The 12,093-nt window shown below is 45.4% G+C and overlaps 1 protein-coding gene across 1 annotated transcript in view; it reads left to right on the forward strand.

The window, feature by feature from the left end:
* Positions 1-12,093, forward strand: part of LOC124789721 (collagen alpha-1(XVIII) chain-like) — a 971,515-nt gene that overhangs the window by 395,663 nt on the left and 563,759 nt on the right. Inside the window, exon 2 of the mRNA XM_047257171.1 lies at positions 8,867-8,938. The gene's annotated coding sequence lies outside the window, so the exon portion shown is untranslated. The remainder of the gene's footprint in view (positions 1-8,866; positions 8,939-12,093) is intronic.

Below are 12,093 nucleotides of genomic sequence, written 5' to 3' on the forward strand. Positions count from 1 at the left end.
AGTGACGGATGCAGACCTGGTGAGGTGCCTGTTGGTGGGTGCGCTCGACCGCGACACACTGGCCTCATGGTGTGGGGGACAACTCATGGTCACATTTGCTGTTTCTGCGGGGTGAAGTAACCGTGCGCGGTACGCTGGACAGGCTGTTATCCTGTCCTACTTCCATTTCTTTGACAAGAAAATGGTGTGCCTCTTCAGCAGTACAGAACATGTTCTCATACGGTTGGCGCTAAGCGACGTTCTCTTCGTGGTGCACAACTTCCCTAGCCTGTAAAACCACCAAATCTCTCCACAACCGATTACGCAAAGGGACATAAGGATGCGGGAACTTAATTGTTCTCCAGTTACTGCAAGAACGATTCCTGAATCGCAATAAAAGACTCGAGATGGTCGGGAAAATGCCACATGGCACTTTCATCGTCGTTTACATGCGAGAGTACACACTTGCGTTGCCACCAAGGGATACACTCTGTACTTATGCGACTGTTTTGGGCATTCTTTATTGTGACCTGCGTATTTCGTTGGGTCTGAATGTCTTAACACATACTCCTGCAATGATGAACTACCTGTCACCTCATTTTGTCAATAAAATGGCCTTGTCCTGGAGCGTGTTGCATTTCTTCCCAGCACTGTAGTGTGTTTCCTCGGTAAATTCTGCATTACCTTTTCAATTAATCCGATTTATTAAAAAAAAAGGCTCTGAGCACTATGGGACTTAACATCTATGGCCATCAGTCCCCTACAACTTTGAACTACTTAAACCTAACTAAGCTAAAGACATCACACAACACCCAGTCATCACGAGGCAGAGAAAATCCCTGACCCCGCCGGGAATCGAACCCGGGAACCCGGGCGCAGGATCCGATTTATTAACCACATAAATACTGAGAACTTCGAGCACCCTAGTACATGTTTGAATTCCTTCACTGACCTCGGAAAGCACCAGCGCTACCAATCGTTCATCAACGTGAGTTGAAATAAATATTTTTTACAGTTGCTGGAGAGGGGAAAATTCTCTTTCTTAGTAGGAGCAAACCCGTACAAAAGTCGTTTTAGTCAATTTGTTCGCCTTGCAATGGTCAGTATAGCAATACATTCGCAGATAAAGTGTCTCTTTCACTTCTTCTTGCCTGTACCTGGTCCCAGAACTTTTCCTCTGGTTACTCCTTCCTTCGCCAAGATTACTAATCCTGAATACCTGAGCACATGATTGGTTGATGTACTTTCGTGCCAGAGGTTTCGTCCGTGCGACGGAACAACAAATTTCAACGCACGGAAGAAGCGAACGTCGCTAGCTAAAAAAACTGCTGCGAGAGAAATTGATAGCAACAGTTGCCAGTGAAACGACATCGGGGAAATGGCTCCCATATTTCCGAGGCCTAATACGGGGGTAATGTCACAGGGCTATCCGACTCGCGTGCTCGTCGTTTGTCAACCTGCGTCCTCCATTTTCCTAATTACGTCACAGTGGGAGGTCAGTGCTTACGCACCGAGATGTCGACTGCTCCTGGTAGCTACGACGAACGGACCTTCTTGTCAGCAGGTTGATGGCCAACCTTGTAAGAGTGGCAGGGACGTCTCAGCGTCATTTTTGTGTAAACGAGACCCTATGACCGTACCGAGGTGCGGTTACTAGGACGAGAAAACTCTCACGGAGAATTGGCCAAGTGTTTCAGTTGCACGGCTGCGTGGTCATCGCTTGAGCTGCTACAGCTTGACACACGACGAGGAACAGCAAGCAGCACTTCTACTATATTTTGCAAACCATCACGAACGCCAGAACGTTGTAAAAGCTGTCCATCGTTTTCATATCTCGGGCAACGTACTCTGGATTTTCAAGTCGGAACTAGATGCGTAACAAGAAGAGGTGTTAAACATATCCAAACAAAAAGGTGTCACACTGAAATACTGGCAACCTAACATAAAGTTTATCGTCACGCTGAACAGTAATTCAATACAAAGAATAATAACAATAAATCAATAAACAGAAATAGAATACTTCTATATTTCAGCCACATTGGTAACAATGAGAAGAGAACGGGGATCGTGGCGGTCGTAAGCTGCTACACGGAACAGTCTCATCATTCGTCTGACACAGCAGGGGAAATAATGAGATATCCACATAAGCATCGCTGTATCAGCTCCCCAGCACATGAGTAGTACACGTCCAATTGTCTTCCACATTACCAAGTTATAACACCGAAAAAACCGGTGGACGAACCTTGGGCATACCTGCAAAGAAAAGAAATCTGTCTCGAGGAAACCTTTGATCTTGGACTTCAAAATATGTGTTGTTTTAGAACTAGGTAATCGGCAATGGACATGCACAGTTTCCCTGAACTATGGTTAGTTCTCGTTTCTCATTTTACACAGTGCGCAGTGTCAACAAGAAAACTGACGAAGGAGTAGACAGAGTGAATTTTCAGCGAAAGAGTCCCCAATTTGTTAAATAGACGCTTACTTGATGGGTGTGAATCAGCACCGCGTATGGTTTCAAAATGGTTCAAATGGCTCTGAGCACTACGGGACTTAACATCTGAGGTCATCAGTCCCCTAGAACTTAGAGCCACTTAAACCTAACTAACCTAAGGACATCACACACATCCATGCCCGAGGCAGGATTCGAACCTGCGACCGTAGCAGTCGCGCGGTTCCAGACTGTAGCGCCTAGAACCGCTCGGCCACTCCGGCCGGCGCGTATGGTTTCGTTTTCGATGGTGTAAACATCTATCGCGCCTGAAAAGGTGACAAGACGACTTAAACAACTATTGTCCAATTCGCTTATTGAGATCTTGTTCAAAAATTTTCGGAAAGGTGTGTGTGTGTGTGTGTGTGTGTGTGTGTGTGTGTGTGTGTGCGTGTGTGTGTGTGTGTGTGTGTGTGTGTATGGTGCTATGGCGTTCCGGAATATTCACAGCAATGGGAAAACGTGGACAATGTCTACTGATATTTCGTGCCATACATTTATCATCACTTATACCGATCCATACTCTGTCAAAAATGGAAACTTAAACAAACAAACAAGACTTGCGACAGAAGTTTACAGTTTGTTAACAAATCACTGATGCTTCTTTCTCAATGTAGGGAAATGATCAATAATCTAAAGAAAATTAGTAGATTATATTATTATTACATGCTATACAACTGATTTTTTTTTAAAGAATAATGTTGAAACATCCGAGGGAATTCACGGAGTCATTTACGAGCTTCCCACTTGGTATTTCGCTTTCAGTTAGGTACTTCTCTTCCAAAATCTCCATTTCTTCACCTGCAGTAATTATGTCTTGTTTTTGAAAGCTCAGTTCTAATTCCTAAACTGGTATCATGTGACGTGACACTATAGCTCATGCCGTATGCCTTTTATGTGTAAAAGCAGCTTCGTGCTGCAAACACTTGGTGTAGACATTACGGCCAGCTTGTGGAACATGGATCATTCCCGGCACGTCATTTTATAGAGCGGAGCGTCTGTAAACGGTTGACTGCCAATGATTACACTGTGTAGTTAGTAGTTATTTCTGCTGCAAAATTTTCAATCCAGTCAATGCTGTACGTTTTGAAAACGTATGCAATATTTTCTGATAATTTTTAGACCATGGCGTAACAAATTAAGTAGCTTGAAAATATGCTTGAAATTCAGGTACGTAAAGTCAAAGCGATGTATAACCAACGTATTGAAAAGAAACTAGAACAATTTAACAATGTAACCATAAAACAGGGTGATGGGGCTCTCTTTTATTAGTGTAACTGAAAGCAGTGACTGAACGGATCGCAGGAGATTTAAACATAAGAGTGAAAATAGCATGGAGTGCTTTTGCTAAGCTAAATAAGTATTTTAAATATCCCGGTACATTAAAACTGTGTGCTGGACTGGGACTTGAACCGGCGACCTGGCGAGCAGGGCGCGTAACGTCTGGTTTATCCAGCACAGACTCGCGAGTTTCAACTGTCAGACAGATTCGGAAATACAGCGCGGAGTAAAAGATTCATTCTGGACCTGGTGTTTTAGAAATTAAGCCTCCGAAGACTCTGGAAAGGGAAGTCTACAATCGGCGTGTACTGATTTGACAGTTTTCGTTTTGGGCAGTGAGTCAGTGGCTTCCGATGAGTAAACCATTCAAAAGGTGAGGGTTTTCCAGCGAGTGGCGTAACATAGAAGTCGACAGCAACTGGAAGGGACACGAAAAGCAAAACACTGGAGTCGTGAACAGACTGAAATGGAGGGCGTGCTCTTGGCTGCCATCTGGCAGCTGGAACGGCCACCTTGACACCAGTTGCAAGTTGCCTGTCTGACAGCTGCCAGGGACGACAACAGTTTGGTTGTATTTCGCACAATTATCGACCAAATTTAAAAATTTAAAATTCTGTCATAGTCAACTCATCGAGAGGTGCAATCTTAAGTGAAAGGTGTAACACAGTAAGACAAATATTCAAGTTAGAGATTGTGTGTATCACTTGCAACTAACTTCACACACGATTTCAAACCTTTTTGGAACTTCTTTCCGCTGACACTTCCCAGAGAATAGTGAAAGGAAAAGAGTTAATCACTTTTGCTGTTCATGTAGCAACACTTCAGCATCAAGCGCAGTGCTTTAATTTATTATTCTGATAGCAAACATATTTCACAGACAGTATCTACATACAGCCGAAAGTACTAGTACGAGACGTAGCGCAAGAGATATGATATCAAACAAGTTGCGAGATGAGTAAAAAAAAAAAAAAAATCTATCTCTTCTTAAAGCGGAGCGCATATAACCTAGATCTGTTTATCTGTGGTGTCGTAGATTCTTCTTTTTCCCCATCCTGACTCGAGCACAAACTACCCCCTTAAGGGGGGTAGGACGTCAAACGGGCCGACTTGGAGCAGGAGAGCCACCACAGGACATTTTAATTTCCACTGTCTATACTTTTGCAAATAAATTCATAAAACTTTGTCAGCATGACCAGGAAGGATCCAGGATTCACACTCATAGCAGTGGAACTGCAAAAACATAAGAAAATAATTTTTTTTAGATATGAATTTTCATCATTTTTTCACTTACTGTTGGCTGCATTTGTTGCTATAGGTACATTTCTCTTCACAAGCAAGATTCTTCGATAAATTTTGCACAGCATACAAACCATACTAACAGGTGTATGAAACTCTAGAATTTTCCAAATCTATTAAAAACTGTGGTAAAAATTGAGATAATTAACTAGAAAATTTGATTTTTTTCTAAACACAAAGTTTAAAACGTAACAGCTCATTCATTTTTTCATAAATCAAATAGATTCTAGAGTTTCAGACACCTGTAAGTATACCGAGCGAGGTGGCGCAGTGGTTAGCACACTGGACTCGCATTCGGGAGGACGACGGTTCAATCCCGTCTCCGGCCATCCTGATTTAGGTTTTCCGTGATTTCCCTAAATCGTTTCAGGCAAATGCCGGGATGGTTCCTTTGAAAGGGCACGGCCGATTTCCTTCCCCATCCTTCCCTAACCCGAGCTTGCGCTCCGTCTCTAATGACCTCGTTGTCGACGGGACTTTAAACACCACTAACCTAACCTAACCTGTAAGTATGGCTTGTATGCTGTGCAAAATTCATCAAACAGTCTCTCTTACTTGTGAAGAAAAGTGTACCTATAGCAAAAAATGCAGCCAATAGTAAGTGAAAAAAATGATGAAATTTCACATGTAAAAAAAATTATTTTGTTACGTTTTTGAACTTCCGCTGCTACGAGTGTGAATCCTGAATCCTACCTGGTCATGCTGACAAAGTTTTATGAATTTACTTGTAAAAGTATAGACGGTGGAAACTGAAATGTCCTGTGGTGCCTCTCCTGCTCCAAGTCGGCCCGTTTGACGCCCTACCCCCCCCCCTTAAGATGTGGGAAGGTATCATCAGACTCGATCGCGTCAGTGTAGTAGAATCGTCACCGGCTCCGCCTGCAACGTGACCACTCCGTTTCATACTCCTAGAACTTGTTCTTATTACTTTGTTTTCCTAGCGTTTATCCCGTCTAGTTTATTTTGTCATTTATCTTCGAGACGGGACGCCGTACGAGGCGTCACAGTCGTCAGAGTAACTAGGGGGAGGGCAATCTTGTGCGCCATCGGTCTGTGAGTAATGTACACTCGGTTCCGTTTGTGGTCGTACTGTAACTGTTTGTGTACCGTATTCTCTGGAATGGAATTTGGGAACCAGCGCACCATTTGCCTAAACGAGCGTGGAGAACCGCCTGAAAACCACTCTCGTCTTGGCCGGTGTACCAGACCGCAGCCGTTAATTCCCCGTACGGATACTGCGTGATACCCTACAGTTTGTCAGGGACTGACACAAGTTGACTGATTCCGGCTGCGTCTCAGCGATACCTCTGTCTCCCGTGTCGGTAGCAGTGCGCTCCCGATACGGCGTCCCCGTCTGTGGACTAGAGCTGAGTAGTTCGCGAACGAACGGGTGCAAAGGAACGGTTCACCAAGGTGAACGAAAGGACCGAGGAACGAAATCCAAGGAACGATCGGTTCATAGTTCACTTCGGTCGCGGCGGTCTACTTACAGTTCCCGGGAACGAGGAACGATCGGTTCATGGTTCACTTCGGCCGCGGTGGTCTACTTATAGTTCACGGGAACGAGGAACGATCGGTTCATAGTTCACTAGTTCACTTCGGTCGCGGCGTTCACTTGGGCAGTTCTCGTTCCAGCCTCGGTCGCGTGCTCGTCTCAGTCTCGGTCTCCCTCGGCCGCACTCGTCGTTCTTCGCATGACCACCTGTCTCAGTTCCGCTGCCGACTGCTCCTAGTTAGTTCAGAATCCACTTGTTCGTTTCGTTCACTGCGTTCGCCCTTTTTACATGTGTTCCAAGCCGGCCGGAGTGGCCAAGCGGTTCTAGGCGCTACAGTCTGGAACCGCGCGACCGCTACGGTCTCAGGTTCGAATCCTGTCTCGGGCATGGATGTGTGTGATGTCCTTAGGTTAGTTAGGTTTAATTAGTTCTAAGTTCTAGGCGACTTATGACCTCTGCAGTTGAGTCCCATAGTGCTCAGAGCTATTTGAACCATTTTTTTCAGGTAACAAAAGGGCATATCAGCACACTTCATTATATCGATAGACAGCAGAAGACATACTTATAAGAAGGCAAGTTTTTTCTGTTATTCATATATTTTTTGGTTTCATCGACTTGATTTAGCAACAAACTATCAATGATTTGCTTAATTTTTAGTGTAAGAAAATTCATATAAAACGATTTTCGTGTATCTGTCATATTCGAAACATTACATTTGTTTCCAATTTGCATTACCTGCTAGTTTGGTTTCTTTGGGAAAAAAAGTGGGTTGTGGGTCATTTTGGCTCATTAGGAAAAGCGGTGGCTCTCCATTTGAAAAGTCATAGATTGCCATAAAATCGTATTTACTTATTATCTCAAAAACATCTGTTCAGAAGGAGCTTTCAAACCAAAAACTTTGTTACTGCGAACTTAATTATTATTATTATTATTGCATTAACTTTAATAATGCAACATAAAAACCTAATTTTTACTAAGCGTGTGACGCAAGTATGATAAGAAAACCACATTTTATTTTATGCTTCCATAAAGTCTACTTCGCCTACGAACTCAGAGACAACGTGAAGTATAGATAGGGTGTAAACGATTATTGTTTACAACGTAGCATAGCTATGTAGTGGAAGTCGAAACGAAGAATTTTATACAAGACATTTGAGGTATATTAAGTTGGGAAACAGGTACCAACAGGTTTACAAGACTACACGTGCTAGAGCCCATGCGAGTCGCGTGAGATTTCCATGTTCTCTTCTCCAGCTCTCTACACATCGTCATCGTTTGTTTCGCCATTGTTGCTTGCATTTCTTCACTGCCTAATTATTACATGCTTGTCTGTTTGTTGTATCTGCTCGTAACGGGCAACACATCGCCCGTAATTGGCTAGCAGTCTGTACCCGGAGCCAGTTTTCCGTGCGCCACCCTATATTATTTCCTGCGATCAGCCACACAACGCTACAGTTGGCTAAACGAGAGGTTCTGCAGAATCACGGAAATTACTTCTAAAAGTGGGTAAAAATTCTGTAGTGAATAAAAGCTCTATACTCCAGGGGGTAGGCAAGTGCCCTCTCTCGGTGCCCTCCATCCTTCAGTCACCTACACTACTAGTTTTCAGTTTTTCATAAGAAGCATATACCAAGCACAGATGAACGGTGAACGAGTAAAAATGAACGGTTCCCAAAAAAGAAGGATCAGCAGTGAACTAGTTCCCAAGGATGAAAGAGTTTGCCCATCTGTACTGTGGACGCGGCCGTGTGCGCCGCGCTACCAGCTGAAGCCGCTCTGGCCGGCGGCCGGTATTTAGCGTCGCGGAGGCGCGACGGTGGCGCCGCGGCGCGGGGGAGGGCCGCAGCGCCGGCTATAAGGGCCGCCGGCCGCCGGCCCGTGGCAGTCAGGCGCTCGACGTCCGCCGTCTGGGAGGCGGGCTTCCCCACACGCGAGGCGGCACGCGGCTCGCGGGCGCGAGTCACAGCACACTGACCAGCGCCGCCGTGTAATGCAGAGCCTCAGAATACTGCTGTCGTAGGACAGTTGTAAACAGTGCGCGCCGGAGGAAAGTACGCGTGCCTTCGTTCACACACACACACACACACAATTAAAACTGTATAGCCTCGGCATGGCAGTAATAGACGCTTAGCAGACACCGAGCACGAGAACTGCTGACAGTAGCCAGCCGGTCGGCGGCCACAGGGGATGCGAGTGGCAGCGGCGCGCGTTGCGCTCGGGCAGTGAGGTGCAGGTGCAGGCGCAGGCGCAACAGGTGGCCGCTGGCTGCTGCGTGGGCGTGGCCGCCGCCATGTGGACTCACCTGGTGCTCTTGCTCACTGTGCAGGGCGCGCTGCAAGAGCTCAAGCTGTACGGCAACCCGGCGCTCGCCGAGGTCCAGTGCGACAACTCCTTCCAGGTGAGTGGCCCGCTGCCCGCCGCCCTCTGCCCGCTGCAGTCCGCAGGTAAGTCGCCCAGCCTCGCATGTTTCTCTGCTTCACGCGACTCCCCCCCCCCCCCCCCCCCACCTCCCCTCCCCCTCTTAACCGGCCTAAAGAGTACCCCTTGGGACAGTGCCTGGATTGAAGAAAAGTAAGGGCGTACCGCCTTCACCACAGCCATTCGTGTTTTATGAATTTTGGCCACCAAACCGAGATGCCAGTTTCACTTTTCATGACAACTTACGTTTCAAGCACTACTCGATTTCGTAAATCTGCCTGAAAGTACACTGCTTCACGAGTGGAGTACCTAGTCGCTTGTCAGAAACACCACTCGAGTCCCATCCAACTTTCATGCCCAGTCACATCAGTACCACCTATCCACCAAATATCGTATAGTCTGAAACCTCCCCTCAGAAAAATTTATGAATGATTGTGCTGATAAACCCCTTACGTTATTTGATTTTCAAACTGCTGAGCAAAACTGAACGTGCACAGACATTTCTCTCTTTACTTATTCAGATCATCAATAAACTGACACACAACATTTTTAGCACGACGCAATCTGACTTTCAGTAATCCCTGCAAAAGAATGGCCCTGACTAACAATAATGTATACCTTTCATGAATCACTTACCCCACAAAAATCTTCGTTACTCGAACTACTGCAATACAGCGAGCGCCAATACTGCCAGCTCAATAAAAGATTCTAACTACAAAAGTCACTAACTACTGATAGGCATAGTTAGCAAATGAAAGATTTTGATAGAGAACAAACAATGTATTTACCTTAATAGTGTTCAAAAGTCATATATATATATATCAATTCATGACATCCAGTCTCACAAATTTACTGTCTCTGATGGACACACGTCCAGATTATCCGCTCTCAAAACTCCGCCATCTCTCTCCCCACGTCCACCACTGCTGGCGGCTCACCTCCAACTGCGCAACGCTACACGCTGTTCACATCCAACTGCCCAACACTACAATAGCGAATATTACAAGAATGCCAACCAGCCACAGACTACAGACAGCACAGCCAGTGATTTTCATACAGAGCGCTACGTGGCGTTACCAATATAAAGACCTAAACAGCCTACTTACAAGTCTTCATTTCTTGATCTGATTCGACTCTGAGCTATCTCTTTATGCTGTGACAGGTGTCATCGAAGACGATCAACTCAGTACAGTGGACCACCAGTTTTTTTACACACTCGGAGGAGCTGGCGGTAAACGATCCGCACAAATGTTTCGAGCAGTGGCCGGGACGAGTGCACATGTGAACGGAGTCAGGTGGCTCCTACAGTCAGCGCCTTGGGCGACTACCCAGATCTGCAGCATCCACACAGTGATCTCGCAAATGGACGCCTATAATACTGCCAATCGATTGTCATTGAGATGCACAGCCTAAAGTACAGCGACCAGCGTCAGAAAAAAGTGGCCCGCGCACACGCCACAATATACAGATCCCTAGCAGTGAGAGTAGTTTCATGCGGACCTCATAACCACGAACAATTTGCCTCGATACGCATCTGTCATTTTTTAGTTCTGAACATACCCTTGCACAAGCTCCCTTTCTGCCTCGTGCTGATGATTTTAAAATTCTTACCGCACAGGGACTCCGGCATTCCCGAGGAACTTATTTCCAGAATAATATTCCATTCCCACAGATAACAAGTAGTTTCCAGACAGCTTCATCGGACTATCTGAAAAAGTTAGCTGACGCATTTTTGTGAAGACTGTGTCGAAGTTGCTTGAACCAAATGCTTCTCTGAAGTCCAGTAGTGTCCATAGTGTGGCCCCACTGTTGCCGACGGCACTTTTCAATTCTTCAGCCACCTTAGTTATGGCAGTGTCTCTGCTATGGGGTTTACAAAAAACGGCGTCAGTAGAGGAGTAAATTAATGATTTATCTTAAATGTGTAGAACGCGTCATCCAACAGTAGACAAAGACAGCTTTACTACAGTACAATTTTCTTAAATAGAAAATCAGCAAGACATTTAGATACATGACGGGCTTGTGAAGCAGCTGAATGGGTTGAAAATAAATAAATCACCAGGTCCTGATGGGATTCCAGTTCGGTTTTACATAGAGTACTCTATTGCATTCGCTCCTTACTTAGCTTGCATTTATCGCGAATCTCTTGTCCAACATAAAGTCCCGAGGGACTGGAAAAAAGCGCAGGTGACGCCTGTATATTACAGACCAATATCCATAACATCGCTTTGTTTCAGGATTCTCGAACATATTCTCAGTTCGAAAATAATTAGTTTCCTTGAGACAGAGAAGTTGCTGTCCATGCATCAATACTACTTTAGAAAGCATCGCTCCTGCGAAACGCAACTCGCCCTTTTACCACACGATATCTTGCGAACCATGGATGAAGGGTATCAGACGGATGCCATATTCCTTGACTTCCGGAAAGCGTCTGACTCGGCGGCCCACTGCAGTCTCCTAACTAAGGTACGAGCATATCGGATTGGTTCCCAAATATGTGAGTGGCTCGAAGACTTCTTAAGTAATAGAACCCAGTACGTTGTCCTCGATAGTGAATGTTCACCGGAGGTGAGGGTATCATCTGGAGTGCCCCAGGGAAGTGAGGTAGGTCCGCTGTTGTTTTCTATCTACATAAATGATCTTTTGGATAGGGTGGATAGCAATGTGCGGCTGTTTGTGGATGATGCTGTGATGTACGGGAAGGTGTCGTCGTTGAGTGACTGTAGGAGGATACAAGATGACTTGGACAGGATTTGTGATTCGTGTAAAGAATAGCAGCAAACTCTAAATATAGATAAATGTAAATTAATGCAGGTGACTAGGAGAAAGAATCCCGTAATGTTTGAATACTCCATTAGTAGTGTAGCGCTTTACACAGTCACGTCGATTAAATATTTGGGCGTGACATTGCAGGGCGATATGAAGTGGGACAAGCATGTAATGGCAGATGTGGGGAAGGCGGATAGTCGTCTTCGGTTCATTGGTAGAATCTTGGGAAGATGTGGTTCATCTGTAAAAGAGACCGCCTATAAAACACTAATACGACATATTCTTGAGTACTGCTCGAGCGTTTCGGATCCCTATCAGGTCGGATTGAAGGAGCACATAGAAGCAATTCAGAGGCGGGCTGATATA

Source organism: Schistocerca piceifrons, chromosome 3, assembly GCF_021461385.2.
Source record: "Schistocerca piceifrons isolate TAMUIC-IGC-003096 chromosome 3, iqSchPice1.1, whole genome shotgun sequence".
Taxonomy (NCBI): domain Eukaryota; kingdom Metazoa; phylum Arthropoda; class Insecta; order Orthoptera; family Acrididae; genus Schistocerca; species Schistocerca piceifrons.